Raw genomic sequence first — 12,003 nt, forward strand, 5'->3', positions numbered from 1 at the left:
CGAGCTCCCTTGAGCCCTTGATCACTGGCGGCATGAAGCGGGAAACAGGTGAGTAAGAACAAGCATTTTTTATTTTCAATATGAAGCCCCGCCCATGTGGATGCGCCAAGGCATGTTGGTTAAGGTAGTTCCAAATTGCAGCCCAATTGACTTCTCCGTTCTTTCACCAAGTGGATCCTGTTCCCACTTCAAATCAATGTCTTTCCTGTAAGGTAGGAGCGCTCTGCCAGTCCTTTTAAGTGCTACTGTATCTCCAAGCGGATGAGGCCCCTGTGTCCTGCGTGCACTCTTCTTGCCGAGTACCACGGGTCCGCATTTCAGCGTCGAGGCCTTCTCGCGGAGAAGTCAATTGGGCTGCAATTTGGAACTACCTTAACCAGCATGCCTTGGCGCATCCACATGGGCGGGGCTTCATATTGAAAATAAAAAGGCTTGTTCTTCTTGCTGTAACCCTGTGTGAAGTGCCTTCTCTCAGGGGCAACCTTGGATTTTTGTGTTTATGCGGCTGGCCCAGCCGCGAGAAGGCCTCGACGCTGAAATGCGGACCCGTGGTACTCGGCAAGAAGAGTGCATGCAGGACACAGGGGTCTCATCCGCTTGGAGATACAGTAGCGCTTAAAAGGACTGGCAGAGCGCTCCTACCTTACAGAAAAGACATTGATTTGAAGTGGGAACAGGATCCACTTGGTGAAAGAACGGAGAAGTCAATTGGGCTGCAATTTGGAACTACCTTAACCAGCATGCCTTGGCGCATCCACATGGGCGGGGCTTCATATTGAAAATAAAAAATGCTTGTTCTTACTCACCTGTTTCCCGCTTCATGCCGCCAGTGATCAAGGGCTCAAGGGAGCTCGAAACGCGTATGGCCAGAGGGAGTACACGCAGCCTGATTGAACGCTGCTGCTTGCGTGGTGGTGTGCTGTAACCCTGTGTGAAGTGCCTTCTCTCAGGGGCAACCTTGGATTTTTGTGTTTATGCGGCTGGCCCAGCCGCGAGAAGGCCTCGACGCTGAAATGCGGACCCGTGGTACTCGGCAAGAAGAGTGCACGCAGGACACAGGGGCCTCATCCGCTTGGAGATACAGTAGCGCTTAAAAGGACTGGCAGAGCGCTCCTACCTTACAGGAAAGACATTGATTTGAAGTGGGAACAGGATCCACTTGGGGAAAGAACGGAGAAGTCAATTGGGCTGCAATTTGGAACTACCTTAACCAGCATGCCTTGGCGCATCCACATGGGCGGGGCTTCATATTGAAAATAAAAAATGCTTGTTCTTACTCACCTGTTTCCCGCTTCATGCCGCCAGTGATCAAGGGCTCAAGGGAGCTCGAAACGCGTATGGCCAGAGGGAGTACACGCAGCCTGATTGAATGCTGCTGCTTGCGTGGTGGTGTGCTGTAACCCTGTGTGAAGTGCCTTCTCTCAGGGGCAACCTTGGATTTTTGTGTTTATGCGGCTGGCCCAGCCGGGAGAAGGCCTCGACGCTGAAATGCGGACCCGTGGTACTCGGCAAGAAGAGTGCACGCAGGACACAGGGGCCTCATCCGCTTGGAGATACAGTAGCGCTTAAAAGGACTGGCAGAGCGCTCCTACCTTACAGGAAAGAAATTGATTTGAAGTGGGAACAGGATCCACTTGGTGAAAGAACGGAGAAGTCAATTGGGCTGCAATTTGGAACTACCTTAACCAGCATGCCTTGGCGCATCCACATGGGCGGGGCTTCATATTGAAAATAAAAAATGCTTGTTCTTACTCACCTGTTTCCCGCTTCATGCCGCCAGTGATCGATCAAGGGCTCAAGGGAGCTCGAAACGCGTATGGCCAGAGGGAGTACACGCAGCCTGATTGAACGCTGCTGCTTGCGTGGTGGTGTGCTGTAACCCTGTGTGAAGTGCCTTTTCTCAGGGGCAACCTTGGATTTTTGTGTTTATGTGGCTGGCCCAGCCGCGAGAAGGCCTCGACGCTGAAATGCGGACCCGTGGTACTCGGCAAGAAGAGTGCACGCAGGACACAGGGGCCTCATCCGCTTGGAGATACAGTAGCCCTTAAAAGGACTGGCAGAGCGCTCCTACCTTACAGGAAAGACATTGATTTGAAGTGGGAACAGGATCCACTTGGTGAAAGAACGGAGAAGTCAATTGGGCTGCAATTTGGAACTACCTTAACCAGCATGCCTTGGCGCATCCACATGGGCGGGGCTTCATATTGAAAATAAAAAATGCTTGTTCTTACTCACCTGTTTCCCGCTTCATGCCGCCAGTGATCAAGGGCTCAAGGGAGCTCGAAACGCGTATGGCCAGAGGGAGTACACGCAGCCTGATTGAACGCTGCTGCTTGCGTGGTGGTGTGCTGTAACCCTGTGTGAAGTGCCTTCTCTCAGGGGCAACCTTGGATTTTTGTGTTTATGCGGCTGGCCCAGCCGCGAGAAGGCCTCGACGCTGAAATGCGGACCCGTGGTACTCGGCAAGAAGAGTGCACGCAGGACACAGGGGCCTCATCCGCTTGGAGATACAGTAGCGCTTAAAAGGACTGGCAGAGCGCTCCTACCTTACAGGAAAGACATTGATTTGAAGTGGGAACAGGATCCACTTGGTCAAAGAACGGAGAAGTCAATTGGGCTGCAATTTGGAACTACCTTAACCAGCATGCCTTGGCGCATCCACATGGGCGGGGCTTCATATTGAAAATTAAAAATGCTTGTTCTTACTCACCTGTTTCCCGCTTCATGCCGCCAGTGATCAAGGGCTTAAGGGAGCTCGAAACGCGTATGGCCAGAGGGAGTACACGCAACCTGATTGAACGCTGCTGCTTGCGTGGTGGTGTGCTGTAACCCTGTGTGAAGTGCCTTCTCTCAGGGGCAACCTTGGATTTTTATATATATGTATATGTATATATGTATATATATATATATATATATATATATATATATATATATATATATATATATATATATATATATATATATATATATTCACAGAAAAAACCATAGGTTATAGACCATATATAGTTAGGAATTTGCATTTACAAAACCTTGAAAATTCACTGAAAAAACCATAGGTTATAGACCATATATAGTTAGGGATTAGCATTTAAAAAACCTTATTTTATTTGCACAAAACCATTGAAATTCCATATATAGTTAGTTGCACTAACTATATATCGCGGACCCGCAATCCACTGCTAATGATGTCACATATTACATCATTCATGACATGGTCAGTGACATCACTGATGACATCACTGATGACATCTCAAATGACATCACTGATGACATCACTGATGACATCTCAAATGACATCACTGATGACATCACTGATGACAACACCCAGTGACTGTATGTTTCTGTAAAGTTAAAATATGTCTTACATATTGAAGAATGAGTGGATGTATAAGTGTCTGGATGAAGGATTTAGTAGGTGCATGACTGACTGTATGAGAGAATGATTAAATGTGTCTCACTGAGTGCATGGGTTAGTGATTAAAGTGTCTTAATTTGGCAATCATTATTTATGTTCTTCTGTAAACTGCTGCATGTTTAAATCAGTAGCTATATCAGTAACTATATGGGTTATTGAATGGTTGCCCAAGTATTTGTATGGGAGACTGAGTATGTGTGTGGGTGGCTGGGAGGTGTATAACTCTGTGCATAGATGTGTGAGCAGTTGATTCCCTAGGTGTATGGCTTCAAAAGTGCATGTAGAAACAGCTGTATGGACAGTTGACTGTGTGCATGAGTATATTGGTGAGTGAATGGATATCTCAGTTCTACATGTCAAAGTAAGTACATATGTAAAACACACTCCATGTGAGAGTTGACATATATAAATAACTGAACATAAGAGCCAGTGAATGTGAGAGTGGCTGTATGAATCATTGTGAATTTGTATCAAGGATTGTATAAGAGAGTAAATATGTGTTAGTATATGTTTGAATAAGTAAGGTGTGTATAACTGTATAGTTGAGGAAATGGAGGTGTGATTGATTCTTTGCATGACTGACTAGGTGTGTGAGTAACTCCATGGATGTGTGACAGTCTGTGAGTGCCTGTTTACACTGAGTGTATCTAAGGTTATATTAGAGTCTGAAGATGTATTATCACATAAATGATATCATCAGTGATGTAATCAGTAATGTCAAATGAGATGTCAGTGATGTCATCAGTGATGTCATTTGAGATGTCATCAGTGATGTCATCAGTGATGTCATTTGAGATGTCATCAGTGATGTCATCAGTGATGTCACTGACCATGTCATGAATGATGTAATATGTGACATCATTAGCAGTGGATTGCGGGTCCGCGATATATAGTTAGTGCAACTAACTATATATGGAATTTCAATGGTTTTGTGCAAATAAAATAAGGTTTTTTAAATGCTAATCCCTAACTATATATGGTCTATAACCTATGGTTTTTTCAGTGAATTTTCAAGGTTTTGTAAATGCAAATTCCTAACTATATATGGTCTATAACCTATGGTTTTTTCTGTGAATTTCATTGGTTTTTTAAAAGCTAATATCTATAGCTGTAAAATATATTCTTTATTAAGTGACGTATCACGTAGCCCGTGAGACGCCTCATGATGCATCGCATAACCGTGACGTATCGTCTCTGCAGCGCAAACCAACCCCAAAACGTAAGCGCGCCAAAACACGCTTAAAGATATATATATATTTTTTAACCTTAATTAGACAAAATCCACACGTGCACATATCACAAACGTTCAAAAAACACAATATGTCGGACTCCCGTTACGCTGCCGGTTAGCTGCCCGGTTAACGTACCAGGAAGCACCTTTACCGCGAAAAATCGCAATTTTTTTTTTCACCCCCAAGGGAACTTTAATAGCCCCCTCATCAATCCTAGGGGTTCAGGAGGGGTCTGCCTTACCCCTTTCATTCATTTACACCTTTTTTCCACCTCTTGTCTCTCGATCCCACAGAGAGACAAGATGGCGGCCGCTCCAGACTGTTTACAATGATAACAGCCAATCAGCTTCTCCTCAGACACGTGTTACACTGCCGGTTAGCTGCCCGGTTCGCGTACCAAGACGCGTCTCTACGGCGAAAAAATCGGAATTTTTTTTTTGGGCCCAGCGTGGCTCTATAATATCCCCTCATCAATCCTAGGGGGTCAGAAGGGGTCTACCTTGCCCCTTTCCTTCATTTCCCCCTTTGTTTTGGCCTCCTCTTGTCTCTCGATCCTACCGAGAGACAAGATGGCGGCCGCTCCGAACTGTTTACAATGTTGACAGCCAATCAGCTACTCGTCAGACTCCCGTTACACTGCCGGTTAGCTTCCCGGTTAGCTGCCCGGTTCGCGTACCAAGACGCGTCTCTACGGCGAAAAAAACGGAATTTTTTTTTTTTTTTTTTTTTTGGGCCCAGCGTGGCTCTATAATATCCCCTCATCAATCCTAGGGGGTCAGAAGGGGTCTACCTTGCCCCCTTCCCTTCATTTCCTCCTTTGTTTTGGCCTCCTCTTGTCTCTCGATCCTACCGAGAGACAAGATGGCGGCCGCACCGGACTGTTTAGAATGTTGACAGACACCGGAGAGCCAATCAGCTTCGCTTCGCAAAGTTCCGATAAGCGAAAAGTACGCGAACCGGAGCGCTGCCCGGAGCGCTGTTACAGATATATATCTTGATTTAAACGTTAATTTCTCAAAATCCACTGAAGCACATATATTGAGACCTAGCAAAGGCACATCGGGCTAACAGTCCCTACAATTTTGCCAAGTTTCGTGCAAATCCATTCAGCCGTTCGAGCTAAAAGTGAGTCCAACCGCCCTATGGAAAACTCAATGTTAAAAACGCGTTTTGGGACCCCCCTTTTTTCTCAGCCCCCCCTTGACGAAACCCCCCGAAATTTCCAGGAGCTGCTCAGAAACAAAATGTGCCATTTTCCTGAAAATTTCAGCCGATTCCGTCCACAAACGCCAAAGTTATTAGACATAGAATTTTCAGAAATCCCATAGGGAAAAAATCCTAACTATATATACCTACTGGCGACCGCCAGTAGGTAATATATATATATATATATATATATATATATATATATATATATACATATATATAAAAATATATATATATATATATATATATATATATATTTGTTACCAAGCACACTTCCTCACAATAAAGGACGGCACCGACTCCGTGAGTTGCTTAAGATTGAAGTTTATTTCCCAAAACTGCTGAAAAGACGCGTTTCGGCGGAAGCCTCCGCCTTGCTCACTTCACCTACTTGAATGTAAAATACAAACATATATACCTGGTGACAAACACAGTTGCCTCACTGTGATTGGTGTCTAGTAACTATGGTAACACAAAAGTTTGTTCATGTGATCACGCAAAAAACATAGAAAAGTTCCTAATGTGCAAAAGTGCTAATTTAACTTAGGAAATGCATGTTTGTCATCACATTTAAATTCCATCATACTATCATGTCATTGTATATTAAATAAACAAAGTATTCACATTATATGTCTGTTTGCAAAAGTCAAAGTGTTGACTTTTTAGATACATGGCATAATTTATAAACCAACACATTAGATAAAAACCAAAAACCAACAGGGGGTCATATCACAAATAACACAGTAACCAATCGGACATTCAGGGCATTCTGCGTTATACCCTGTGACTATAGTCAAACATTGTCCTGGTGACACGGCTTCTAGAGCATGTAGGTAATTTTCTCAATGATACATTTATGTGACCAGGTCATTCCATAATCAACAGAGATATTCTCTGCCCCCGTGCACGTTCATAAACCAAACATTACGGAACAGACCACAAAAGTTGCTGCATACACATCGTCTCCAAGTGGATTAGTGTTTGTGTGTCTTTGCATGGGGTTGTGAACCATATTCATACACAAATATTGAAATTACATAATGTCATGCCTAGACCCGTTCATTTATTCTCGGGACCTCAAAGTTTTGCCTGGATTAATAAGACCTTAGCGTTACCAAACTAGATAAATAACAAATTACTAAAATACTTGACACAAGGTATAAAAAGAAACAAAGTATTTACACAAGTGATGGTGTAGGTGTGTTACCAGCGGGAAAGGGAAACTGCGGGAGTCTGCTGCACTATTTTATAAATGTACTGTCAATGCTTCATCGGCATTAAGCCCATTCGGAATCTTAGAATCCAACAAGATGATGTATCTTGATTCCAGACACCTGAGGGCAAGTCTGCGATTCCCCCCTCTGATACTTTTTGCAACGTTGTCAATGACAAAGTATTTGATGTCAGAACTGTTGCCAGCGTGTGTCTTGTGTATGTGCCTAGCCACCGGGTAGGTTTCATCATTGTTCGTTATTGCTCGCAGGTGCTGCAATATACGGACATGCGCTGGATGGATGGTGCTCCCCACATACCGTTTGCCACATTTGCAAACAAGGACATATACTGCATACTCCGTTTTACAGGAGTAGCAGCCTCTGATGGTGTATGGTTTGTTTCTAAATGGAACAGGGACCTCTTTGGTGTTAATGCCTTGTTTGCAAGCTTTGCATTTTGCGCATTTGACGAAACCTCTTTGGTTATTTAACCAAATAGGTGGCTTTGTGATAGTCGGTGCACTGACTACAAGCTGGTTACGCATTGATTTGGCCCTCCTGAAAGTGATTGAGGGGGTTCTGTTGCACCATTGCCCTATTACGGGGTCATTTTGTACCAGAGGCCAATGTCTCTGCAGGATCTTTCTAACTTGGTTGTGATAGGTATTATAACCCGTAATTAGTCTAGGCATGTCGGGGACAGTTTTATTCTCTTGAGTGCTTTTTTTCTTTTTTTCTGAGAATAGAAGATCCCTTCTATTCACGTTGCGGCATTTGTTCTCTGCTTGTGACAAAGTTTTAGCACTATATCCTCGTTTGCTAAGTCTGTCAAATAAATTTGCCTTGGCTTCACTCACTCCTTCCTGTGTACTACAATTTCTTGTCATTCGTAGACACTCTGCGTATGGAATGGACTCTTTAAGTTTGACTGGGTGAAAGCTCTGCGCGTGTAAAACCGCATTTCCTGCAGTAGGCTTGCGGTATGTTTTGGTCTGGATTTTATTGTTTTCTACGAACAGCTCTAAATCTAGAAATTGAATTCTTTCTTTGCTGGTGGAACAGGTGAATTTGAGATTAAGACTGTTTTCATAAATTTCTGATGCAAATTTCTCTGCACTTTCATTGGACCCTTTCCATAAGATGAAAATATCATCTATATATCTCCTATAGATTATGACATTTTCCTCCATGTTGGATCTATGGGTGACGGCTAGTACTTGCTCCTCCCACCAGCCCATATGCAGATTCGCATAGCTGGGGGAGAAGCAAGTACCCATGGCCGAACCTTGTAGCTGTTTGTAATGTAAGCGATCAAAAATAAATGTGTTGTTCGTTAAACACCATTCTACCATCTGTAGGAGCATGATGGTATGTTCATGTAGTGCAATGGGTCTTTGATTAAGATAGTGTTTGAGTGCATTGAACCCGTCTGTATGCCTAATGCTGGTATACAGCGACTGTACATCTAGAGTCATGAAAACATAGTTGTCCTGCCATTCAAAATCATAAATTTTTCGTAGAAAGTCACCACTATCTTGCACATAAGCAGGGAGATCTTTGACAAATACTTGCAAAAAACTGTCCACATATACACTGGTTTTTTCAAATAGACTGCCTATTGCAGAGATTATGGGTCTTCCTGGGGGTTTCAGTGCGTTCTTGTGTATCTTGGGTATTAGATACAGTTGAGGCATGGTCGGATAATCATTTTTAAGGAATTCGAATTCTGTTTTAGTGATCAGGTTGGCACTTTTCCATTTGTATAGTTCCGCATGGAACCGTTCTTGAATGCCTACAGTTGCAGTAGGACTAATTCTACAGTAGCATTCATGATCTTGTAGTTGTTCCATCGCTTCTTCATTATACATTTTGAGTGGCCATAAAACAATATTACCGCCCTTATCAGACCATCTTACAACTATATCTGGTCTGTTTTTGATTTTCGTCATGAGATTATTATACTTAAACCTCTTTATCACATCAGTTTGGTAAAAATTCTTGGTACTCAATAGTGAAAGTTCTTTAAGTTCTTTTATCACATATTCTGAAAATAAATCTAAACCATCTTTCAGTAACATAGGCATAAAAACAGACTTGGGTTTGAAGCTCGTTTGGGCAGCCACGTTCGTATTTAAATTGGATTGAGCTGCTATCTCGCCTGCTGATAGTTGTGAAAGTGATTCATCATATTCCAAAGCAATCATGTCACTTAGAACCTCCATGTCTGTGATAACTAGCCTTTGTTCTGGTCCAGTACCTGGTTCTCTGTCAACATCTTTTCTTGCACTATTCCAGAAATGCTTTTGTAGTTTAAGTTTTCGCAAAAAATGAAATAGGTCTATCCTGGTTTGGGCATAGTCAAAATTAGTAACCGTGCAATATGTCAATCCCAGAGATAAAATCATAGTCTCTTCCACAGTTAGTTTTAAGTCAGTAAGGTTCACCACGGTGTTGTCCATATTTTCAAAGTTTGTGTCTGCCATTATTGTTTCCTGTTTTTTCTGTAGGTTGGCTTTGTTTGTTTTCCCACCGCATTTCCCCCAGCGTCTGTCTTTTCTCCGTCGGCTTTTTGTTTTTTGTCTTGTTTCGTTTTGCCCCTGTACCATGCCTGCCGCTGAGTTTGCGGTCGAAGGGTTGCGAGGCGTTGTAACCGAAAATAAGTCAGCTCTTGTGCTGGTTTGGGGATTGTGCCTTCTGTCCCGCGTGAACTGTTACTGTCTGTGTCTGAGCCTAAAGAGGAGCTGAGGTCAGTGCCACTTGCAGGAGCTGTAGTGTCCCCACCACTCGCTGATGCTGATAGCTGCTGTCTCTTGATGTTATCAAACTTTCTTGCAAACGTGTACACACGTCCATTTATGTAGTCGTTTCGGTCTCTTTGAAACTTGATTGCTTTGCGCTCTTTAATTTCTTCCTCGTGTTTTACCAATTTCGTTTTTATTTCATTGAGTAGTTTCATGATTTCATCTTGTTCTTCTCTTGACTCCAGTTCTTTAAGAATTTCCTCAATTCTAGTCATTAGTTTGTCACGGTCACTAGCGGCATATTTTATTAGGATTTTGACCATATTCTGTGATGCTAGGGCAGAATTATCAGCCCAGTCTTGCAGCATGGCAGGGTCTGGGTTTTCATACGTCGGGGCAACCAGGATTCTCAGCCCCCTGGGTATTCTTCCCACATCCAAATATCTTTGTAAAGATTTAATTTCCCACCATTTAGCAATTTCCTTTTTGCAAAGTTTTTCCAATTCTCCACATAGTTTTTTAGTACTGTTGTCCGGTTCAGATTCATTACTCCGTGCCTGTTTATTAGTAGCTGCCTTGCCTGTGTCAGCGTCTGCAAAAATGTCTAATGCAGCTTCCTCCCTTTCCTTTTCCCACTCAGCAGCCATATCTGTCCTTGGAAATGTATATTTTTTCTCACTTGAGGAGCTCACTGTCCGTTTCCAGCTTTTCAGAAAACGGAACTACCTCTCCCATAATATATATATATATATATTACCTACTGGCGGTCGCCAGTAGGTATATAAGTTAGGACGGTTTACCATAGGAAATCCCCAACCTTCTATTGGGAATAACTTTGGCCCTGGTTGATGAATCGTCGCAAATTTCTCAAAGAAGATGGCTCGCTCCACTCCGCTCCTTCCCTGAAAGTTTGGGGGGGATTCGTCAAGTGGGGGCTGAGAAAAAAGGGGGGTCCCAAAACGTGTTTTCCCCATGTTAATTTCCATAGGACCTTTAGACTCAGCTACAGCTTGAACCGCTGATGGGAATTACACCAAACTTGTCAAAATGGTAGTGTCTGGTATGCAGATCACGCTTTTGGTAAAATTGTGTAAATCCCTCCAGTGGTTCCTGAGAAAATTAAAAGAGAAATCAATTATATATCTATAAGCGCGAACGCGTGCGCGCACCCCGCGATTTTTCGCGATTTTTTGGGTGGGGCTTGGGGGGGGGCTTGGGGGGTTTGTCTCTTTCATTTTAATGTTTTTGTTTTAATTTCGAGGGTGCCCACCCCTCGTTTTAGCCCCCGAGATCACTGCCGCCGCCCGAGCTGCCTTAAGATGGCCGCCGCCTGGTTGTGGGCGGGGCCGGCGAAGGAGCCGCGCTCCGATTTGTCAAGGAGCTCTGACGTCATCGCGGGGCTCGCCTCAGGGCCACGCTGGGATTGGCCCATCGTTCGGAGGTTAACTCCTTTTGCCGACATAATTCACGTAATTTTTGGAACATCACAATAAGTTTGTGATGTGACATTTCTGAAAAGTGCTGCTTCTCGTCTTTTTTTCCCTAATCCCTGACATCTTTTCACTTTTCCTGCCGGAGTCGAACGTTAATGTTTTTACATTTTTCAATGAAGCTCGCGCGGGAGGCACAGGGAGATTTTCCCGCAGAAAGCAAAGTGGAAGGAGCAATGATTTTAACGTTTCCACAACAGTAGCAGCAGTGCCGGGTGGAAGCTGCGTGCGTGGTAGGGAACGCAGGATCCGTGAGCCACACAGCTCTCCTCAGGGCTACATCCCTGAGATGCCACTTCAGTAGCTCAGGGTGGAAAAAACGACTCCTTGCTCCGATTTCTCATGATTAATGACTTCTTCCCGGGCAGACGGAAAATGGATTATGAGGAGGCGAAGATGTGAGATTTATTTTGGAAAATAAGCTGTGGAAATGTTGTTTTCGCACAACCAGGAGAGGATGACTATGCTGGAACTTCTGTTTCTCGCGCTGCTGTTCTCTGGAGCAACACTGGGCAAGCTGAGCCGGACCAAGGGCAAGCACTGGAAAGGTGGTAAGTGCCCAAACTTTTTGTCATGAATGTCCGGATGACGCAGTTCAAAAGAAAACATTCCTTCACGTTGAGTGATGCCCTGGTGAGGAGGCTGCTGTAAGAGCAGAAGCAGTGGTCTGTGCTTGTGATTTACCTGATAATTTAGGAGAACTCT

This window comes from Lissotriton vulgaris, chromosome 5, assembly GCF_964263255.1.
Source record: "Lissotriton vulgaris chromosome 5, aLisVul1.2, whole genome shotgun sequence".
NCBI classification, from domain to species: Eukaryota; Metazoa; Chordata; class Amphibia; order Caudata; family Salamandridae; genus Lissotriton; species Lissotriton vulgaris.